General features: G+C 43.0%; 1 protein-coding gene across 7 annotated transcripts in view; it reads right to left on the bottom strand.

Moving 5' to 3' along the window:
• The window catches only part of NEDD4L (NEDD4 like E3 ubiquitin protein ligase), a 425,802-nt gene that overhangs the window by 206,174 nt on the left and 196,132 nt on the right, over positions 1-23,496 (bottom strand). The window lies entirely within an intron of this gene.

The following is a 23,496-nucleotide window of genomic DNA, read 5'->3' as shown; positions in this document are numbered from 1 at the left end:
ATTAAAAGCAAAATGGCAGACACTCTTTTGTGATACCCAAACCTCTCCAGTGAATATCACAGCACATGTGATTCTGACTAGCAAGAGACCAATGTGCTAGACTCAAAAGTGGAGGCAGAGAAGGATTTTCCTGCTGTAGCAGCCAAGGTTCAGCTCTCCACCTGCTCTTGGCTGGGAGACCTGCCTGGGGATATAATCTGGCTGCTGCTCCGATTTAGCCTCTTCCGCCATTTTTCTTGAACAAAGGGGATTCTGAAGGTCCCTCTCACTCCCTCGCACAGACACGCACACACTCCTCTCTACAAATCCCTGGGTAACATAACAGTGAATGGTAATATTACACAGCTGATAAGTTCTTCCAAGCATGTTCATAGACTTTTAGTCACTTTTTCTAGAGTTGATCTTTGGGACCCACAAAGCCCACAGCTGTGACTCTTTGCCCTCTGATTTCAGGGATCATACATACTGCTGCTCATTAAAAAAATATTTCTACCTCACAGATTGGCCTCTGGGACTTAGATGTGTGGCCAGTCTATTGATAGACTGGCATGCACAGGTCCATTTGTGGAAGAAAGGGACGCCAACACCACTCAAGCTGCTTACACATAGCTTCAGTTGCTAGAAGCTCCAGCCAGGTGATTGTCCACAACTGAGCCAGCTACTCATATGCGTCTTTCCTTTGTAGCCAAACTTAAGTGCAAGAGAGTCAGTGTGGTATAGAGCAAGAAAGTCCTGCATTCTGACCAGGGCATTGACAGACTCCTTCTTAAGCCTTAGTCAAGTCACTTAACCTTCCTGTGTTTGTTTCCTTCCTTTATAAAAAGGGTTAGTATTTACCTTCACAGGGATATCATGATCATTAGACAATGTTTGTAAAGTGCTAGCACAAGTGCTAACATTCAACAGAATGCATATAAAACCTTCCAGAAGCTACAGACAAAACGATGCTCAGGCTCTAGTTAGTTCATATTGAGAACTTCAGAGAATTACAGCATCATTTTCCAGATCACAGGGCATCATGCCCAAAGAACCAGCTGAAGCTGGGGCAAAGTAGCAGCGCAAGTTTCCTCCATGCTGCTCTGCTGACCTGGTAGGATTCATAGATTCCACAGCCGGAAGGGACCATTGTGATCATGTAGTCTGTCCTCCTATATAACACAGGCCAAGAACTTCCCCAGAATAATTTCTAGAGCAGATCTTTTAGAAAAATATCTCGATTTTAAAATGGACAGTGATGATGAATTCACCATGACCCTTGGTAAATTATTCCAATGGTTGATTATTCTCACTGTTAAAAATTTACACCTTATTTCCAGTCTGAATTCGTCTAGCTTCAATTTCCAGCCATTGGATCATCTGCTATACCTTTATCTGCTAGATCAAAGAACCCATGTGAGTACTTACAGGCTAGAATCAAGTGACCCCTTAACCTTCTACTTGAGTGGATCACTAAGGCAGGTTTTCTAATCCTTTAATTATTCTCTGGCTGCTCTCTGAACTCTATCCACTTTTTCCAACAGAAGAGGGCACAACTGAAGTCATTTTCCTGAAGTGGGGCTCAGCTTTCAAGAACTTGGGAAATGCTGCCCTAGAGCACTTTAAAATGTTGACAATTATGCACATAACCTGGCACAAGCAACTAACCTATATTTCTCTTACAGAGAAGCCATGATGGAGACAACAATACCCTCCGCATTCATTTTTATAAACTAACAATCAGTTCAATATTTAAGTGCTCTGAAGAATTTTCAGTGATTCCCTCCAAAATAGTATCTGCCTGTGCATGGTGATACAATCATGGCAGATAAGAGATGGTTACATCTGGGTGTGTGGGGAAGCGCTTTGTTTTGCAAGCTCACCTAAACACATTTAACGTTATGGTAAAGCCTTTGTTTTTTGTGTAATCCAGAATGACTCGTCAATATTTGCAAAAGACAGAGCTCTATGTTTTGTTGGGAGATTTTTAAATTTAAAAGCAGTAAGGGAACTACACAACACCACACCATTTTCAAGTTAATACTGGTGAACTTCTAAACATCAACACAAAAAAATTAAGAACAAAATAAAAACTTAGCAGAAAAAGTAAATAACAGCGGTCACAAGACAGTTAAAAAAGAGCAGCCTTATTGCGACAGGATGCCTATTAAAATTATGATGTTTTGTCACTATAAGCATTTCTTTTGCTTGGCTGTACTGTAGGAAGACGCAAAAAGGTACAAGGATTAGTTGCACCTAATGCTTAGGAAATATCACCTCAAACATTTTGCTTATATTTTGTCTATTGCACTTTGTCTTCTCTGTTTAGAGTATAAACTCTTCAGGGTACAGATTGTGTCTCCCTGTGTGTTTATATCACACCAAGCACATTCTGGATCCTTTCAGATAAGAAATAAGGCACACCGTGGTTTCACTGTTACATAAGTCTCAGATACCACTCCGAAAACAAAGCAGGACGCTCCTACTGACTGCGCTTGAATAAAGAACCTGAAGAAGAGCTCTGTGTAAGCGCGAAAGCTTGTCTCTCTCACCAACAGAAGATGATCCAAGATATTACCTCACCCACCTTGTCTCTTGAATAAAGATACACTTACATTCAGGAGAAAAATATTTCCGACTTTTGTCCTTACCTTATTTCTTCTTCACAATCAGAACCAGCAATGTACCATATCCAAGAGTAGTAAAAGCCAGCAGTACTAACAAATCCCAAATCTATTTTACAAGCAGACACACACCTCAGCTTATGTTTCCAGAGATTTAGCAAGGCTTTAACATAACTAAGAAGGTATTCAAAGAGCTGCTAGGTATAATGATGATTCATATCAAAGACAGCTACAAAGAAATGCCTGTGGGTGAAAGAGGAGTTTAAAAAAAAAACTAAACTCCACCTATAGTGTCTCCACCCTTCAGGGTTTTAAAAGAACTACCTTGTGCTCTAATACTCATAAACCTGCTCAGTGTGCTTTCCATTTTGCATATTTATTTGCTATAGTAATGCATGAAGAGCACAACAGGTTCAAAAGTCTTCCTAGAAAAAAAGCTAAACAAATTTTAATATTTACATTTTTGTTTCTCTCACTTTGCCCAAATAAAAGCATAAAAATAAATGAAAAAGTTTATAAAATATTTTACTCCAGAATCTTTTAAAAAAAAAAAACACACACACATTTACAGGAATGAAAACTAATGATTTTAGCTCAGAACAAAAGTGCATCTGCCTATAAATTTGAATTTCCCGTATGTCATTGCAATCCACTGAATTTTCTTAAATGCAAATAATCTGGAACTTTAACTAGAAGTGGAAGAAGAAATAAGCAAACTTAGTGACACTGGTCATTTTTAGGAGCAGAAACAGTCGTCAACACAGGGAAACAGCTGTGCTAATTATTGAGCACTAATACGCTGGCTGAGTTGATAAACAGGTTTGGCAGAGTTTAAACAAATAGACAAGGTGAGAGACAGGCACATGCAAAGAGGCTCCATTACTGATGTGCAGGCCTCAAACTTTAGATAAGCAACCAAACATTTCATGCTTAACCAAACCCTGTACACTGGATATCTCACAATGGCAGATTCACTAAGGAGAGTTCTTGTACTTTCATGCTACCAACTTGTCTAAGCAGATCATGTTAAATTTCTGTTGAACCCCACAACACAGGAACAAAGGGGGCAGTCAATGAACTTAAAAGGTGGCAAGCTCAAAAATGATAAAAGGAAATACTTTTGCACAGAACGTACAATTAGACTGGGGCATTCATTGTGGCCAAGAAATTAGCAAGATTCAAAATAGGACTGGACATTTATATGGGTAAGAATGTCCAGAGTTATAATCAATGATGCCAAAATTTTTGGGAGGGATATTAAACCTACTGCATCCAGGCTTACAGAAGTCTCTACCTATAGAGATAAGTCTGAGACCTAATGTGGGAGCAGATTATCCTACCTCTGCCTACTGCGGGGTTCTTACACCTTCCTGTGGAGCCTCTGGTAATGGCCAGTGTCAGAAACAGGATACTGGAGTGGACTAGATGGACCCCAGGGCTGATCCAGTGTGGCAACTCTTATGTTCCTAAGTGCAGAAACATGCAAATGAAGACAATATCAAGGTGGTTTGCTCAGTTTGAATCTGAATCTTTCTACAGTATAGCATCAGGAAGGAAACTGGCAACTCCATGAGCAGGGAAGTTTAAAAAGAATGGAGAAAAGGAGAATACACTATAATGAAAGTCACTTACTCATCATTACTACTAATTTCAGGGTGGGTGGTTTTTTCACTGGTTAGCCCTATCAGCTTCCCCTTCTGTTTCTTCTCCCAATACAATGATGCTTTTCTCTTGTGAAGATGAAAGCAACATAAAATCTGCTATTATGGTCAACCAGACCCAACCACACTACTACCCAAGAGCCAAAAAAATGCAAGGGCAGTGGGGGTGAGGAAGTAACAGGCAATCAAGAAATGCAGAGGAAATCTGGAGATAGACGTACAAAACTCCCGTATGCAGTGTGTTGTAGCCACGTCAGTTCCAGGATATTAGAACAAAGTGAGTGGTATCTATTGAACAGATCATTTCACTTTGTTCAATCTTATATTGGGTGGTAACGCTCCGAGTACCTTTCTCAGACCTGAAGAGCTCTGTGTAGCTCGAAAGCTTGTTTCTGTCACCAACAGCGGGTGGTCCAATAAAAGATATTACCTCACCCAGTCGTCTCACACTGCCTACAGGTGATAGTGACAGGATCTGGTGTCTTAGAACTCTACATTAACAGTGTTTTTTGTTTGTTCCCAAAGTATTAAAAGCATAACATAAATCCCTCTTAAAAGCCTTATTACAGAGAAGAGCAATTGGTCTGCATCATTAGGGCTGATCAAGTCTGTAGGCTGAAGAGGAGTGTGAGGGAGCGTTTGCCTCACACTGGTGGAGAAACGGTTAAAAGCAGCCCTGGGGAGGCTACGCAGCAGACAGCCAATCAGTGAAGGGCTGCAAGGAGCAGCCAATCAGGGTAGAGCAGGCTCATATATGAAGAGAGCTGCGGGGCAAAGGAGTCAGTTCCCTCTTGGGAGTCCAGGGAGAAAGGATTGGATCCTTGAAGGGCTGAGGGAACCACTAGAACCCTGGACAGAGCAGTGATGAGCCAGGTCAGGGGAGCAAGAGGGTGCTCCAGCCTGACTGGCTGAAAGACTAAAGCCTGGATACAAGGGCAGAGAAGGTGCTAGGGCTATAGGGAAGTGGCCTAGGGAAACGGACGGTGGGAGTTGAAGGAGATGCAGCACGTGGCTGCCGCCTAGAAGGTCCCTGGGTCGGGAATGAGGGGCATGACCAGTGAAGGGCTGCAGTTTGCCACTGAGACAAGTGGCTAGAACCTTGGGCTGCAGTCGGCCACAGAGGCGAATGGCTGGACAGATGACTGCTGCCCCCCCCGGGGGGGGGAGGAGAGGGGTGAGAACAGAATGGGGCATGGCCAGAGGGCTGTGTCCTGAAGAGGATGCTGCAATCCTTGAAGTGACATGGGTCTGAAGCAGAAGTGACAGCAGGCGAGACACCACCGGAGGAGGGTGTCCTGCAAAAAGACTGAGCTAATTCCCAGAACGACCAGCAGGAGGTGCCACAGTGGTGAGTCCTACCCTGTTACAAGGAGGAACAGGCTGGCCATCTGATAGTGCCCTATCAACAATAGCATATGAGCAGCAACTTTACAAAAAAGTCCCCAAGATAATCTCCTAACTCTTGTCTCCAAAGGGCAGCACAGGATGCTGCTGTAGGGCATCAGATTATTAAATAAATCTTTCTGAAAAATCTAATGCAATTGTCTCAATCCAAAGTGCAACACTGCATGCTGATTCTTCCCCTCTCCCCCACAAGTGAAAGGAGCAATTTTATTTTACACAGCAAGACTAGCTGTCAATGACCATAAAACCAAACAAACAGTTATGAAGTGACACAGAACAACAGATATGAAAGGAAGGCAACTCTGAAAACCATTAAAAAAACCACTTACTTGGCAAATGTTAGCCTATGCCCCTATAAAACCCAAGAGATTTATTTGAAAAACATCATAACCTATTTAACTTGATTTTCCTCCTCTCAAAACCCTTCAAAAACTTTATAGGCCAATCTTCAGCTAACATGCAGACATATCACCATTTAAGTTAATGTAGATCAGCTGAGGCTCTGACCTTAAGTTGTTTTTAAAAACAACTCTATTGATCTTGGCTTCCAGTTCCAGCAAGCATATTCATTCCTTTCCAGACAAGTGTATTTCAATGACTGCCTGCCCAAAAGGAGAGGGTAAAAAAAGGTTTTGTTACAGCCAGTCAAAGGCCCATGTTGGCACAAGAAGAAATAGATATAAACTGGCAATCAATAAATTTAGGCGTCAAATTAGATGAAAGTTTCTAATAATCAGAGGAGTGAAGTTCTGGAACAGCTTTCCGAGGAAAGATGGGGAGGTAAAAAACCTGACTTGTTTTAAGACCCAACTTGAGACGTTTATGGAGGGGATGGTGTGATGAGACTGCCTACAATGGTATATTGCCCATCCATGACTGCTTGTAGCAAGTATCTCCAGCAGCTGGAAATGGGACACTAGATGGGGAGGGCTCTTGAGTTACTATAGAGAATTTTTTCCCGGAGGTCTGGCTGGTGGATCTTGCCCACATGCTCAGGAGCTAACTAAATGCCATATTGGGGATTAGGAAGGAACTTCCCCCCAGGTCAGATTAGTAGAGACAATGGGGGTTTTTCACCTTCCTGTACAGTATGGGGTATGGATCACTCATCACTTTGAACTAAAGTAAAGAGTGGATTCTCTGTAACTTGGAGACTTTATATCAAGATTTAAAGGACTTAAGCAACTCAGCAGGAGGTTATGGACCTATTAGTGGGTGGGTGATGTTCTGTGACCTGAGACATATAGGTGGTCAGACTAGATCAGTGGCTCTCAACTTTTCCAGACTACTGTACCCCTTGCAGGAGTCTCGTATGTCTTGTATACCCCAAGTTTCACCTCATTTAAAAACTACTTGCTTACAAATCAGACCTAAAAATTCAAAAGTGTCACAGCACACTGTTATTGAAAAATTGCTGATTCTCTCATTTTTACCATATATCATTACAAATCAATTAGAATAGAAATTTGTACTTACATTTCAGTATGTAGAGCAGTATAAACAAGCCATTGTCTGCATGACATTTTAGTTTGTATTGACTTCGCTAGTGCTTTTTATGTAGCCTGTTGTAAAACTATGGAAATAGCTAGATCAGTTGATGTATCCTCTGGAAGACCTCTGTGTACTCCCATGGGTGCACATACCTCCAGTTGAGAACTGCATGATCATGATGGTCCTTTCTGGCCTTAAAGTCTATAAGTAATGGAAGTTTTTGTAGGTTTCTAGCAAATGCACACTAAAATTAAGACAGGGGAACTAAAAATCCTGCCTCCCCCCAATAGATAGAGACACACATACACACACACACCCCAACCATAGATACTCATTCATAAGACAGTTCGTTTATAAGCCGAACCCCCGCAAGATGGATAAATAAAAATGGGGAAAAAATTTATAACAGGGTTAGCAAACATTGGCTCCTGGGCCATCAAGATAAGCCGCTGGTGGGCCGGGATAGTTTGTTTACCTTGAGCGTCTGCAGGCACACAGGTAAACCTAAGGAAACAAAGTGTTTTGGCGCGCCAGCTGCTTACCCTGACGGGCTGGGACAGCAACTGGTGGGGAAATTTTTTTTTGGGGGGGGGGGAAAGAGAGGGGAGAAGCTGGGAGTCAGGAGAGTAACCCCTGTGACCACCCCCCACGTGACCCCACCCCAGCCCGGGACCCTCACACTCTCCCCATTCCATCCCTTCCCACCCTATCTGGGGAGAGCCAGGGGAGGATGTCTCTGGCCTGGCTGGAGCTGCTCCGACGGGCCAGACCAGGCAGCGCGGCCACAGCCTGTTCCGGCGGGCCAGGCCGGGCAGCACGGCTGCACCAGGTGGCATGGCCGCAGCGTGCTCCGATAGGCCGGGAGGCGCAGCCGCAGCCTGCTCTGGGGGGCGGGGCTGAGCGGCGCAGCCGCAGCCTGCTCTGGGGCGGGCTGAGCGCAGCCGCAGCCTGCTCGGGGCCGAGCGGTGCAGCCGCAGCCTGCTCCGGGAGAGGGGGGGGGGGGCTGGGCGGCACAGCCGCAGCCTGCCAGCCCCGGAGCTGCAGCTGCTTCGGAGGCTGGGGGAAGCAGCGTGGCCAGAAGTGGAGAGGCTCTGGCCCCGCCTCGGTCCTTCTGGCTCTGCTGCCTCTCCTTGCTCCCTCTGTGGAAGGGAGGGACTGTGTCCTACCTCTCCCTCTCTATACCCGTTCAAAAGCCAATCCCCTTCTCTGGTGCTTCCCTTTTTTACTAAAAAAATTCAGCTTATGAACGAGTATATACGGTATATATAATTGATGTCCTCCACGCCCAGACACAGGGCGCTCCATGGATGCATCATCGTCATCTCAGCAGAAACTCCATGCCTGCTTCCCCTACCCACTGTGTCACACCATCACTTTGCCAACACGATTCCCTAGAGGCAGGCTGTGTCTGGCTGGCTGCTGCCTTTTTGTCAGAAATAGTCCTACTCCTGTGAAAGCTCCCACTAAACTTAGTCAGCAGTGTGTGGATTCCTCATACCATGGATGGGAATGACAAGACCTTATCCCCTCCTCTGTATGCAGAGCCACAGCCCCACAGAAAGACTGCGGGTTAGGGACTGGATACCACAGAGATAACTCTGCCTTCCACACCTTCTGGCCAGGGCTCTACAGGGCAATGTAGATCAAAGGTAGGTTGCTTTGAAGATGGTGTTTCAGACTGGACTCACTATGCCTCACAGTGTTAAACAAAATGTTATTTTTCCACAGGAGCATGCTATAGACTGAATGAGCAAAATGTGCAACTGGATGAGACAGTAAGATCAAGAATATCTGTGAAAATGATTAATACATTAGATAAGTTAGCTGCACTAGAAGGAAAACTGGGACACAAGAGAAGAATACACTGAAGAATGAATAGCAGTTCTTTACATTGTACAATGCATAGCTATAACAGGAAGCAGGTCACATCTTGACTTTGAAGAGGACATAATTGGAGATCTTAAATGTAGGAACATCATAAGCCAAAGAAAATGTTCTCTTTACCTAACTAGCAAAAAGGAAAAGGTTCTTAATATTTATTCAGAGTCGTGAAGCTGAAAAGTTTCACATAAAAGCACTATTATTAGATGCCTGTGCCACCAAGCTCCACAATAGGAGAGAACTTGGCACCACAGTATTGCATGGGGTAGGGACAAATTCCACAGGAGAGAAGCTGCGTCAATAGTGGAAAGCTAAACACACTTTGTATTTATATTTTGAAGTGCAGAGCACAAGAACTGACACTCCACAAGTCATAACCCCTGCTGGCTCATTAGGATAGCGGTCACATATCAGACACATACACTTCTACTACATGCACCAGTCTAGGCACATGTACTAACCAAGTAATTAACAGCAGGAAGGCCCAAACTCACTCTTCAGAAACAAAACTATTGTTTAAAAGATCTGTAATTTAGAAGACTATGTTCAGCAGGCGGCCAAAACAAAGCTTGTGTTCAGCAGTGGTTGAGCACCACTGTTTCAATCTCAAACATTTGAGAGTTGCAACATGTTCTTCCAGACATGAACCTTGCCGTGACAACCCAAATCTTTGTTACCTTTTAGCCAGGTCACTGCGTATATTCTATTTGAAGCTACTCTTGCAAGCTAGTCTTAGGCCTGGTCTACACTGGGGTTTAAACTAAGGTCCGCAAGGTCAGCTACGCGAATAGCGTAGCTGAACTCGAAGTACCTTAGTTCGAAGTACTTACCCGTCCTCACGGCGCGGGATCGAAGTCCGCGGCTCCCCCATCGACTCCGCCACCGCCGTTCGCAGTGGTGGAGTTCCGGAGTCGACGGGAGCGCGTTCGGAGTTCGATATATCGCGTCTAGATGAGACGCGATATATCGAACTCCGAGAAGTCGATCGCTACCCACCGACCCGGGCGGGTAGTATGGACGTACCCTTAGAAAAAACGCTATTAAGGAATGTGGCTACACAACTATTCAAAAGCCTCCACCCACAATAGTCTGGGATGAACACTGCTTGCTTATTACCCAGGAACTGAATTTTTACATTATATATTACTGGGGGACTTCTGATTGTCTAAGTAGGCCCTTTCAGAATGTTTTTTCCCTTGAAACTGAAGAAATGTTTTGGAATAGAACTCATTATTGGCAATAAACATGCTTTCTCCTTTGGTTTGCTGATGGGGAAGATATTTGTTTAATGCTGGGGTGAGGTTTGAAGGCTACATCTGTATGCAGTTTCAAGGATGGATTCTGAGATATGTTGCCATTTTCTTCAGTTCTAGTTTGTTAGCTGGTCAGACACCAAGAGCTGCAAGTGCCATACAAATTTAATTCTTGTAAAATAGTTCTATTACTACATAATTAAGGGGATGTACACTAAACATTACACTCATGGAAGTAGATTACAGAGCTTAGCAGCAGCTACTCAGTGGAGCCTCCTCCTTCTACCATCCCATGAACAAAAAAGGTCTTGCTGGACTGATTGAGGAGCAAGTTCAAAGATAGGGCTGCAGATCAAGAGACCTTATTGAGGGCTTTGAGATAGGCTCAGTTGGACTTGTCTCCTGGAAGGGGTTTGCTTTGTTTTTATTTCACATACAGAGTGTGAGAGTTTCGGTCAGAGGGCTGAGTCAGCAAAGACCCACGACAAACCAGTAGAGAGAGCGTATAGGCACACGCACTCGGCCACAGGACACTCGCAAGGGGTGAGTGTGATTCCATTACACCTACATTTAAAGAATGTTAATTTTTCCATGTCAAGCACTCAAAAGTTAGGAAATGCCAGAATTAAGATTGCCCATGTTTTTAGATGGCTCAGATTCCGCATTGGGGTGGGCCATTTAGACTCGTGGAGCAGATGCCTGATAAGGTTTGGAGGGCCATTGGAAGATGTGTAGGGAATGAGGCAGGGTACTGCAGGAAGAGAAGGGATGGTTTCATGGGTAAGTAACTGAATGATGTCCTAGAGAATTGGATGCTATCCCTGCCTCTGTCAGAGAGCTCTTATGTGATGCTAGTCCACGAGGGGAAAACTTTTTGGCCTGAGGGCCACATCTGGGTATGGAAATTGTATGGCGGGCCATGAATGCTCACGAAAATGGGGGTTGGGGTGCAGGAGGGGGGGGGGTGAGGGCCTCCGGCTGGACGTGCAGGCTCTGGGGTGGGGACAGGGATTAGGGGTTTGAGGTGCAGGAGGGGGCTGGGGTGGAGCAAAGGGGTTAGGAGTATGGGAGGGGGCTCCAGGCTGAGGCAGGGGGCACTGTCTCTGGGCAGGGGGTGTGGGCCAGAAATGAGGAGTTCAGAGTGCAGGAGGCAGTTCTGGGCTGGGGCAGGGTGCTCCGGGCTGGGACCGAGGGGTTTGGAGGGGGCCCCGGGATGGGGCAGTGGTGAGGCTGACTGGTCTGTAGTTCCCCAGATTCTCCTCCTTCCCTTTTTTAAAGATGGGCCCTATATTTGCCTTTCCAATCCAAATACCCCAGGACATAATGGGGTCGCTCAGACAATAAACCCAATTGTTGCAATGCACTGTTGACCTACATGCCCCAAAACCACAAACTCTATAGTTGTTTCAGTTCTAGGAGAAATTCAGTGGTCACCCCCAACATGGTGCCACATGGCACCATGGTGAATATCCTTGGATCTACCCCTCCACACAACAACAAGGAGAACTGCTACAAATACACCAGCCTGTAAAACAAGAGGTCAAAGTACATGTCACCTGCTACACTGTTGTACGTTTTAGCTACAGGACATAAGTGTTTCCTCTTTCAAATCCTAAGTAAAAACAAAGCAAAGTATAGTTCACCCTGTTAGTGTTGGTAAAAAAAGTTTTTGAACAATGTATGTGTTTGGTTGCACTTTAATTTTATTCCCTGCTTCTTTGCACACTAAAATTCTATTTTTGGAAACCACAACGTATCTTTATCAGTTTACCCCAAGCACTAAGGAATTCACACAAAAATCAGTTTACCCCAAGCACTAAGGAATTCACACAAAAATCCACCCATACTTAACAGCAACACTGTGGCCGACTACTAAAATGGTCTTTTAAGGCCTCCCTCAGCAACACAGCTCCAGTTAGCGTTTCTAATAGCCCTCATGTCTGACTGTTCAAATTCAGCAGATTGCTGGTCCTCCTCACCCTGCTGCAGCTTTTCCCACTTCACTTCACAGATATTATGCAATACATAACAGGCAACTATAACCATGGGGATGTTTTTCTGGCTAAGATCCATTCTAGTTGGTAAAGACTGCCAGCATCCCTCCAATCTACCAAAACAACATTCAATGGTAATTCTGTACCTGGTGAACCAGTAATTGAACCTTTCCCTGGTGCTGCTGAGGTGACCAGGTTACAGCTCCATGAGCCAAGGCAACAAGGAGTAGGCTGAATTCCCCAGAATCAAGACTGGCAGTCAACATCACCAATGCTAACCTGCCCTTGGGAAAGAATTTGAAGAGCTACATGGGATAAAGTCCTGTGTTCTTAAAGATGCAAGTGTCATGCATCTTCCCTGACCAGCCCACACCGACATCGGTGAAGCACCCCAGTGAGCAATTAGCCCTTGCATATCCAGGGAAACTTATCCCTTTCTGTCAATGTACTCACTGGCAAGGGGGGGTGGTTCCATAACAGGGATATGCAGGCCATCCCACCAATCAGTGCTTGTTTCTCAGGCCCAGAAGCAACACTCATGAGAATTGTGCTGTGCTCAGCAGAGCCATGCTTCTTACAGATAGATGGCAGACACTGAAAAGCACCAGATAGGATTGTGGGAATTTTTAAAAAATGCCATGAAAGTTATGGGATGTGGAAAGTATGGGATGGAGAAAGTGGCATGGTGGGAAAATGACCCCTAAGCTTCCAGAAATCCCTAGGCAAATCATTGGTAACCCACAAAAAAGCTGCAAAAATGTCTCAAAGCACTGAGCCAGCCTGCAGTGCAGGGCATATTGGGATACCTACCTATGATTCGCCGCATTTGACACTGACACAAGCACTCCCATTAAGTGCACATAGTGCTGATGCAGGCACCAAAAGTGTGCATGTGCCCAAGCAACAAACTTCAGCAACTGTACGCAGACACAACTTACTTTCTACTATAGACATGGCCTAAGAGAGAAACCTGTGTGGGACAGTGATCTGGGGTCACTGGAAGCAGCCCATAAATGGAGCAGTAAATTAGGGAACCACTGGAGAGGAAGGAGATGCAGAAGCAGCCACGTGAGAGAGATCTGGGAGCAGAAGCAGTCATATGATCCCCCAGACCTTTTAAAAAAATTCTGCTTGACAAAATGTGGGTTAATTCAAACTATTGTGTGTAGCTCTAGCCACCTGATACTAGTATTCTAACAAGAAATGAAACTAATAGAACTTTTAATGAAAAACTTGGCATATTTTACACATTGTGCATGTGCTGCAAATAGCCTCTTTGCTTATTCATTATGATTAACTGCAGAAATGCCCTGCTTTCTTACACAATCAAAAACTAGTGGTGTACTAGTAGAGCTGATCCCAAAGTGGGACTGGGGCCTTAGATAGATTCAGCAGTTCCGTTTTCTTGGCATTCATTAGAACACAGTGCCATTTGTTTGCCGCTTACATACATTCAGAAATACTTGCGCTTTGGAATGCTTTTTATCCTGAAAAGCTGCATTCCAGAAAACTGTATTCCTAGGGCTCAACATATTTGTTCTACTGCTTGTTTAAAAAGGAGCTCAAGTGCCTCCAGTATAGACTTACCTACAATAAACGATCTCCGTAGAACAGATTATTAATAATATGCTTTATGAACTAGTACAATAGCATGGCAAAGCTTGCGTTAAGAACAAAATTCACTATTAAATCAAAAGAATCCATGTTTACACTTAAATACTTGATACCTCACTTTTTTTTTCCCCCACACACATTTCTTGCTCTATTTTAGGGAGATACTTGATACCAATGGCGGCAAGGGAAACAAAATCCTCAACTCTGGCCTAGGAGAGTCAAATTTTTATGTATTTCATTTTAAAATGTACATATATACAATGAAAGTACTGTAACAAAAAATAAAAGGCATCTGAATTCATAGAGGAGTGTCCCAATAGAAATCCCACTTGTGCTACTTCTACCCATTAATTCTAGCCAGTAGAAAATTATCTGATAGACAAAAGATGATGATATTCCTTGTGACGCTGGCAGACCAGCTGCCAGCTCATGCCAAGGTCCCTAGGCCCCAGCTGAACACTGACAAATGCATAGCTGGAAACCAGACTCACTCACCTGCGTGTTAGCTTTATCAAAACAGGTGTTAGTTTTATAAAACTGTATTTAGTGTTTAGACTTTATGAAATGCTTGTAGGATGCTGCACGTATTACTCTAATTTAACAGCTGTACCCTTAACATCTGTTATAAGGTTATATTAAGTGTTTGCATGGTAAACCTCAGTAACTGCTTTTTTCCTATTTCATGGTGAGTTACACATTGATTAACATAAAGGCTGGTTTCCTACAGGAGATGTTAGGGTCTGCACACAAGAAGGCCAATTGAAACCAAATGAGCCACTGTGAAACAAAAAAAGGAAAAAGCCTCTACACCAATGAAGAGAAGATGTACATGAGGACTCAAACCATCAGCTTGAACTCTGGGGGAAGGGAATAAAAATCCCTGACAAGAAGGAAATATCTTTATGCTGCTTAGACTCTGAGTGGCAAATATTTCTAAGTATAAGCAAGGGATCCCCAGTGCTTGCCCTGGGTTAGCCTTAAAGCTTCTATAATAGGCTGTATATTACCTTTTGGAACCTCAGACTATCATTCGTGTGTGTGTGTTTACCTGCTTTAGCCTTATACATAATGCTCATTTCTTTTTCTTAGTTAATAAATCTTTAGTTAATTTATTATAGAATGGCAACAGGTGTTGTCTTTGGTATAGGATCTAAAGTGCAAATGACCTGGGATAAGTGACTTGTCCTTCAGGAGCACAAACAACATGAATATTGGTATGATTTTTGGTGCAAAAGACAAAGGCAAGCTTGCCTGGGTATCAAGATGGACCAGAGTCTGAGACTCCATGTTAAGGCTGTTATAGTACTTGAGGAGTTCACACTAGATACTTGGTTGGTGAAATTTAACTACAGAATTCACAACCAATTTGGGATTTGAACCCTGCTTCTTAACGGTCTGCCTTGAGGTTCGACTCGTGCTTCTGAGCCACTCCAGATAGCCTGACGCGCCCTTACCATCACAATCTAAATATGGCAGTTCTTCTCTTATAGAGTCACATATATTTCTTATGTACCTGTCACCAGAAACATCTTGGCACTAGAGATAACCAAATATATCAATCACCATATTCTCTGAAAAGCTTCTCCCCATCTTAAATTAGGCTATGGCTATGCTAGACAACTTGCAGCTGTAAGCTCTCTAATGTAGCCATTCTAAGCTGACATAAAACAGCTCTCCCGTCAGCTTAACTACTCCAACCCCTCTGAGCATCCGTAGCTATGCCAGCTCTCCCACCAACATAGCTCTGTCCACACCGGCACTTATGTCGATGTAACTTGTGTCACTCGGGGGGTGGTTTATTCACACCTCTGAGTGATCTAAATTATGTCGACATAAGCTGTAGAGGAGACAGCCTTTAATTACTAGCCAGCTTAGGATCTCTTTGACTGATATTCCAAAAGGCTGACGCAGGCCACTAGAACTCAACCATGTGAAGTTAGCACATACAAAGACAAGGCTCTTGTACAGAGTCTGAGAAGTATTGAGACAATGATTCATCCCTATCTCACTGTGTTAAGCATTTCATGCGGGAAAGAGGTCAGAATAGTCATTCGGTTAAGACTGATTACAACTTCCCCCAGCTTTCCCCATGCCCCCAAAAGACAGACAGACACTTCAGTAATGATCACAACAAAATGGGGATAGCTCTCAAGACTCAGTGTATGTGCCAATGAGTTCTTTGATGGCCACTGAGTCCAATGTCCGAATGACAGTCCCATCCACAGGTAGGGCACACCCACACACTAGCAATGCTCTAAATCCGAGCAGCAGATTCTTTCCTTCTGACGCCAATCACCACAAAGCTTGATCCAGTCTGCCTCACTTCATGTACAAGTTGGCTCTGCCAACCAGAGGGGCATTCTGTACTCCTTTCCCAATCATCCACAGAGATTCCAAAGGATATTAAATCACCACCTGAGTCTTCTCTTACTAATCAACATTCCCACGAATGACATACCAGAACAATTTAACACTTCCACATTTGTCACCCTGGCTTGCCATCTTATTCAAATAATTTTAATGCAAGCATCTGATATGAAAACTGTTTAGTGTTTTGTTATGTTCGGCATAAGTCATCAATGTTTCTGAGCCATATAGGAGAGGGGATAAAACACATCTCAAATACGGATTTTCACTTTAGTTAAGAATTTGTTATTGTTCAAGGCTCTGTCTTGCAAAAGGTCTTAGTTCCTGGGTGCTTTGCTGATTCTACTAGTGAGTTCAGCATCAAGATCTACATTGCTGGTAACAGTAGAGCCAAGGTAGCAAAATTGGTCAACAACATCTGGATGAATACCATTGAAGGTGACATCTGGAAACTGGTTCTGAAGAGCCTTGGTGCATAACAGTCTTCAAGCTTACTGCTAGCCCAAAGACTTTGCATGAATCAGAGAACTTGGTAATAAGATGTTGTAGGGCATCAACAGTGAGAGCCACAAGCGATGCATCATCTGCAAACAGGTCTTTATGATGATCTCCTTCACCTTCGTCTTAGCTCTGAGCCTTGAAATCTTTAAAAAACCTCCATCATGTCTAGTGCTAAGACAGACACCGTCTCGAATATCATGAAACACATGTTGAATCAGGAAAGAATGTAGGAGTCAGTACGCAACCCTGCTTCACTCCACTGTTGATGTTAAACAATCTCCAGTCAATCTCTTAGTTTTCATACATCAGTTTCTTCATGCCATCATCTAAGGATTTCACAAGGTTTAGCAATATAGATGGCAAACCAAGCTTCTTCAGAATAACGTAAAGCCCTGACCAACTCACCGTGTCAAAGCCTTTTGTTACAGCTATAAAAGCCGTGTACAGTGGAACATGCTTCTTTCTGCACTTTTTCTGCAGTTGTCTTACAGAGAAGACCATGTCTATGGTGGACTTTCCAGAATGGAAGCCACACTGGCTCTCAGGATAGATTCTCTCAGCTAAAGTTTGAAAGCTCGGTAAAAGAATATGGCTTAAGATTTTTCCCAAGATGTTAAGAAGAGATACACCTCTGTGGCTATTATAATTACTTCTGTCTCCTTTGTTTTTATAGCGTTGAATGAAAACAAGCATCCTTAAAATCTTGTGGTACAGTTTCTTCTTCCCAACAGAGTAGCAATGCCTCGTGCAATCTTTGCAGCAAGACTGTTTGCACATTTGTGGATTTCAGCAGGTAAAACAGTCAGATCCTGAAGCTTTGTTGTTGGGAATCTTTTGGGTAGAATAAGCCCATCTAAAAGTGTGGTGAGATCTTGATTTCAACCTGAAGGTGGTATGTTGCATTCTAAGTACCTATTCAATGAATACTTTGAAAGATGCATAGACGTGACTGGTTGAGCCAATGAGATGCACATTTGATAACAGAAACACTTCACAGAAGCATCATTGTGTCTGCCAAAGCAGGAGATAAAGGATTTCAAGATACTTTAACAAAGACAGGAAATCACAGCAGGTTAAGAACTTACTTCACAGTGGTTAACTTGTCATGAGGATGTGTTTACTAAGATGGGGTTAAAAAATATGTTATGCTAAGTACAACACACCGAACAGCAGAGGGCTAAAGAAAAGCCACTGCAGGCATACCCCTAAATGAGGATGCAGGTGCACATAAGGAAGGAGAACTGAGGGTACAGAAATCAGTTAGTGAAGACAACACCATTGTGAAGAGAAATCAAATGTAGACACAATTAAGTTTCACTCATTTGTATTAGAATTCATTGTTACAATCAGTTGGCTGATGAGAGGCGCCACCACATTCTGCATATCTCATCCAAATGCACATTTTGGCAGGGACCTAGATGTGTTGGCTGGGAAAGAGGGTGAGGTGCTTTGTGGGGTTGGAATCAGTAGTTTCCCACAAGACAGTTTCACACTACCCAACATAGCAGAGCTCCACCCAGCAGGAGAGTATTGGTAAATCTTTACATGTGTATATCATAGAGCTAGAATTAAGAGGTGTGGTCTATTAAAATTACTGGTTTTCCAGGGTTGCTTATTTGGTCCAACATTATCCCTCAGAACCAAGGCAGGTGAAAACATTACCTAAAAAACACAAAGAATGCATGGATTTAAAAAAAATAAATAAATAATCAGATCTATGTGGAAAGAGCAGGGCTGTCACTAAAAACCACTTACTGATAAAATGTTACGAGCGATGTGGTAACTTAACTTGGTGTAATGGCTCGTCAGGTCACCACTACCACCTCTTTCCTCCAGTTGATTTGTATCATCAAAAAACCAGGCACTGCTGAAACACAGAACAAAACGACAGTCCCTGCTCCAAAGAGCTTACAGTCCCATGTATAAAGATAAGCGATAGCTTGTGCAGACAGGCAGACTGAAGGAGAAGTACAAGGAAACCATGAGATAATATTGGGCAGCATAATAGGCAGTGATTGGTTGGCAGGATAGGTAGTGGCTTCCACAAACCAGCAGATTAACTACCGTCAAGTGAAGAGGCCCAGGGGCTGGACAGCTTCAATAGTTTATGGACTTGCAGAACAATTCAGTGTAACACTGATATTCCAAAAAAAGCCCCCAAAGGAAAAACAAGAAAAAACACCCACACTGGCTGGGTTAGTTTTATTTTGAGCAAGAGGGGGTTGGGGGGGGGAGATAACAGAAAGGGATTTTCTATCATCCTGCCTCACCTCCCGCTCACATTCACAATTATTATATCCAACTGGGGTGGGGGAGCAACCCAACATATTTAGATGCTATTAGCCTACTAAACCAAGGGAACAGAAAGCTAAGGCGTCCATTCTGTCCCCTAATTCACCCTATTATGATTGCATACTGCAGATCTAAGAACAGAGACCGACTGCTTGGAGCGTGTTTAAAACACAACTTCCAGCAGACACACAAATGAATCTCCACCCCACCCCCAGCACAGAAGCAGTACGTATGCAATAATATATCACTCTTACCCTGTAAAACAAACATGGTTTAAGTGAGATACAATGGCAACTGTACACATCAGTTATAATTTAGATTGGACAGGAATTTGAACAGTAATACATTCTTGAACAATTACTGTATAATGGTCCAACTCTTAAAAATCTGATTTGGGGGCTAGTTCATGATTTTAAAAGAATTTACAAACAAACAAAAACCTCCAGTATAGGGCAATGCTTAAAGAGGAGGTTTCTTTTCCTTGAATCAGGTGCCACCAGCAGGCTCGAACATAATGAGTTTTCATCCCACTAAATCCTAGCTCCTTGATGTTATTATATTTTCAAACCAATGGCCATATACTAGAGCAAACTGAACTGTGCTTATATACTGCACTTCATAGCAAAAGCTAACCGGGTCAGGTGAATCAGAAGGAAAATCCCTCTGGCTAAACTAGTCTCTGATGAAATTTGTTCTTTGCATACCTTACACGTGCATCAGGATTTCAGTGCAGGACCTGAAGACACTCACTCCTTTTGTTCACTGATGGGATGATTATTGTATGTGGAATTTCATGTATTCTAATGCACATTAGTGGCATTAAATGAAATACAAACTAGAGTTTTCCTGTATTGCCCAGTAGCAAAATAGCATAATAAAAACTGCCAAGTTATACCTGCTCCAATTATCCCTGGAAAAGCCTGAATAAACTGGTAATATCTAAAGAGCTCTAAGGCTCTTATGACTATTTTGGTTTTGGACATTTTCAAATTTCTTTTAATAAAGGATGCTGTATTAACTCTATAAAAGGATATGAAGTAACCTGTCAATTATTGCATTTAAAACGAACATCACTTCTTAATAGCTTCCTGTTAGAGCTGAGAACTACATGAATAAAATCTAAAGATATTTTCTCCTTATACAAACAGGCTTATAAGGAAAGAAACTGTACTGAATGTTAAAAGGTAGTAGGGAAAAAAACACAGTACCCCTGCAGGTACCATTACAGGGCTAAAGAATTTGCCATTTACATGTCTGTAACCCTACCTCTGAAAGTAATTTGGGGCTTGTCATCTACCTGATGCAACTTCAGATGATTCCAGACGCTGTAGCAATACCAATTATCACATCTCTTCTGGCTAAAAGCCCCAAATTACCTTCGAAGACAAGGTTACAAGAGCAAATGGAAATGGAGTAAGTTTGAAGAAACAAGTTTCTAAAAGACTTTATTTATACCAGCTTATCTGAATTTACCTTAATAAGCCTCAAAAACGTTATGCAGTGTTGCTGGAGCCACATTGATCCCCGGATATTAGAGAAAAAGGTGGTGAGGTAATATCTTTTTATTGGACTAGCCTCTGTTGTTGAGAGAGACGAGCTGAAGAAGAGACCCGAAGAAGAGTTCTGTGTAGCTCGAAAGCTTGTCTCTCTCATCAACAGAGGCTGGTCCAATAAAAGATATCACCTTACCCACCTTGTCTTTCAAAAAGATGTAATAAGTGATTTTGTTTTCACTACTGATACAGCCAGTGAATGTTAGCAGAATGTGCATGTAACTGGTTTCCAAAATTACTACAGATTTAATCTATTTGTGTTGAGACAACCTTGAACAGAGACTACCTGTTCCTCCAAAAAAAAAAAAGTTGATGGAACCTGAGAAACTGACTAAATCTGGCATCATGTGGTTTTATATTTATTGGGTCACTTGGACTTCCAGAGCCAACTTGTTCTATGTGCAAAGATTTATTTTTTCTCCCTGTAACTGTGAGAGCTGCAAATTCCACCTGAATTCCACTGAAGCAGGTTGGTTTCTGCCCCGTACTTCATAATGATGAATATAAATTCTGCCCTCAATTGCATCTTCAGCACTAGTGCTTCCTAGCACCATCCCAGTTATGGTTTCAATAATGTCAACTATCAACTCCACTTCTAGCAACATCTTGATTTTTACCCGGCTGGGACCCGCATTGCTCCTGGGCCCAGAACAAACCACTACCAAGAACCTTGGTCAAATGTAATGAAGCAAAAAGTTTTATTTAGCTGTTGCTCCCTTCAGGTAAGGAACCACCTGCTGCACAACAAACAAGGCACAGGGAGCAATGAATAGTCTTGCGTCAGGCCTCCTTTCCTTTGGGGAGGCCCTGACAGGTGGCAGTTTCCCAGGCTAGTTTCTGGTAGTAAGTTCCAACAACAGTCCTGTGTCAGGCCTACCTTCCCTCAGGGAGGCTCTCTCAGGCTGCAGTCTCCAAAGGACATTGTAGGTTGGCCATTGACTGTAGTCCCACATCAAGCCTACCTTCCCCCTGGATCTGGTTGACAGCGGTTTCTCAAGCAGTCCCTGTTACCAGCAAGGTGCTTCCCCACCCCCAGTAGAGCTGTAAGTCTGCTCTGCTACCCAGTCAGCCCCCAGTTGAGCGGTGCTCTCCCCTTTTAACTCCTTCATCCAAGCAGGTATAGCAGGTAGAACTGACTGAGCCCATAGCAGATAGTTAATCCTAACCCGACCAGTGTGAAGTTGGTATACCCTACCAACAGACCCAACCCCACTGAATTTTTGGAGGGGACAAAGTTACATTGTCAACAGCGGCAATGACTGCTGCTCATCAACCATCAGCATTTTCTATAGCAGTGATTCTCAACCAAAGGAACGGGTACCCCTGGGGATACACAGAGGTCTACCGGGGGTCCATCAACACATCTAAATATTTGCCTAGTTTTACAACAGGCTACATAAAAAGCACTAGTGACGCAGAACAAACTAAAATTTCATACAATGACTTGTTTATCCTGCTCTATATACTGAAGTGTAAGTACAATATTTATATTCCAGTAGATTTATTTTATAATTATATGATAAAAATGGAAAAGCATTTTTTCAATAACAGTGTACTGTGACATTCATATTTTTAAGCCTAATTTTGTAAGCAAGTAGTTTTTAAGTGAGGTGAAACTTGGGGTACACAACGCAAATTAGAGTCCCGAAAGGGTTACAGTCTGGAAGGGTTGAGAGAGACTGTTGTATAGGAAGAGATAGGAGGAGTTTGTTTGCTTTAATCCAAGTGTCTACATATTTGATGGAAAACTCATGATTATAAAAAGGCACTGGCAGAGGCCTAGCAAGATCAGGTCAGTGGTTATGTTGAACTTCTTACAATGAGTAGTTGGGTTTCAAAAGTTGTTTTGTGAGGAGCTGTAACAACACTTTTTTGGTTCTGAGGTTGGTCACAAAGTTCTGGAATCATCTGATAAATAACAGGTTTTGAGAATGTTAATACAGACATTTCCTTTTAAATGTTGCTATGTTACATAAAAGAATGGTCACACTGAGCCAGACCTATGGTTCCTCTAGCCCAGCATCCTGTCATCTAACAGTGGCCAGCGCCAGATGCTTCAAAGGGAGTGAATAGTACAGTGATCCACCCCCTATCATACAATTCCAACATCTAGCAATCTAGGATCTAGGGGAGACAGACCATGGGATTACGTCCCTGATCATCTTGGCTAATCACCATTGATGGACTTAGCCTCCATGAATACTTTTTTGAATCCAGTTATACTTCTGGCCTTCACAATAACCTCTGGCAACAAGTTTCACAGGCTGATTGTGCATTATATAAAGTCATACTTCCTTTTCTTTGTTTTAAACCTGCTGCCTACTAATTTCATTGGGTGACCCCTGGTTCACACGCTACGTTAAGAAATAAAGAACACTTCCTTATTCACTTTTGACACACCAGTGATGATTTTACAAACCTGTGATCCAGTGGATCACCTTTGTCCACATGTTTATCAACCCACAAAAAGAATTCTAACAGATTGGTAAGGCAGGATTTCCCTATACAAAAGCTGTGTTGACTCTTACCCAACAAATCACGTTCATCTATGTGTCTGATAATTCTGTTTATTGTAGTTTCACCCTTTTTGCCTGGTACTGAAGTTAGGTTTACCGGGCTGTAATTGCCAGGGTCACCTCTGGAGCCCTTTTAAGAAATGTTAAAGTGTACCATGCAGCATTTATTTATACTAGTTAGTTACTTGGTTGTTTTGGCTTTGAGACATTTGGTTTGACTACATTCAGAGCCAAATTACAACTGTTCACTAGGCAGGTCAATGTCTGGACGGCTGAGTGGGGGCCAGGCGGGATGGTAGCATGGGGTAACCGGAAACTGAGGGAGAAGATGGCATTGTCTGGGACCAGCATTGGGGCCCTCACCATCCA

The sequence above is a fragment of the Mauremys reevesii genome, linkage group 6 (genome assembly GCF_016161935.1).
Source record: "Mauremys reevesii isolate NIE-2019 linkage group 6, ASM1616193v1, whole genome shotgun sequence".
NCBI classification, from domain to species: Eukaryota; Metazoa; Chordata; order Testudines; family Geoemydidae; genus Mauremys; species Mauremys reevesii.
This window is presented reverse-complemented; position numbering and strand designations above follow the sequence as displayed.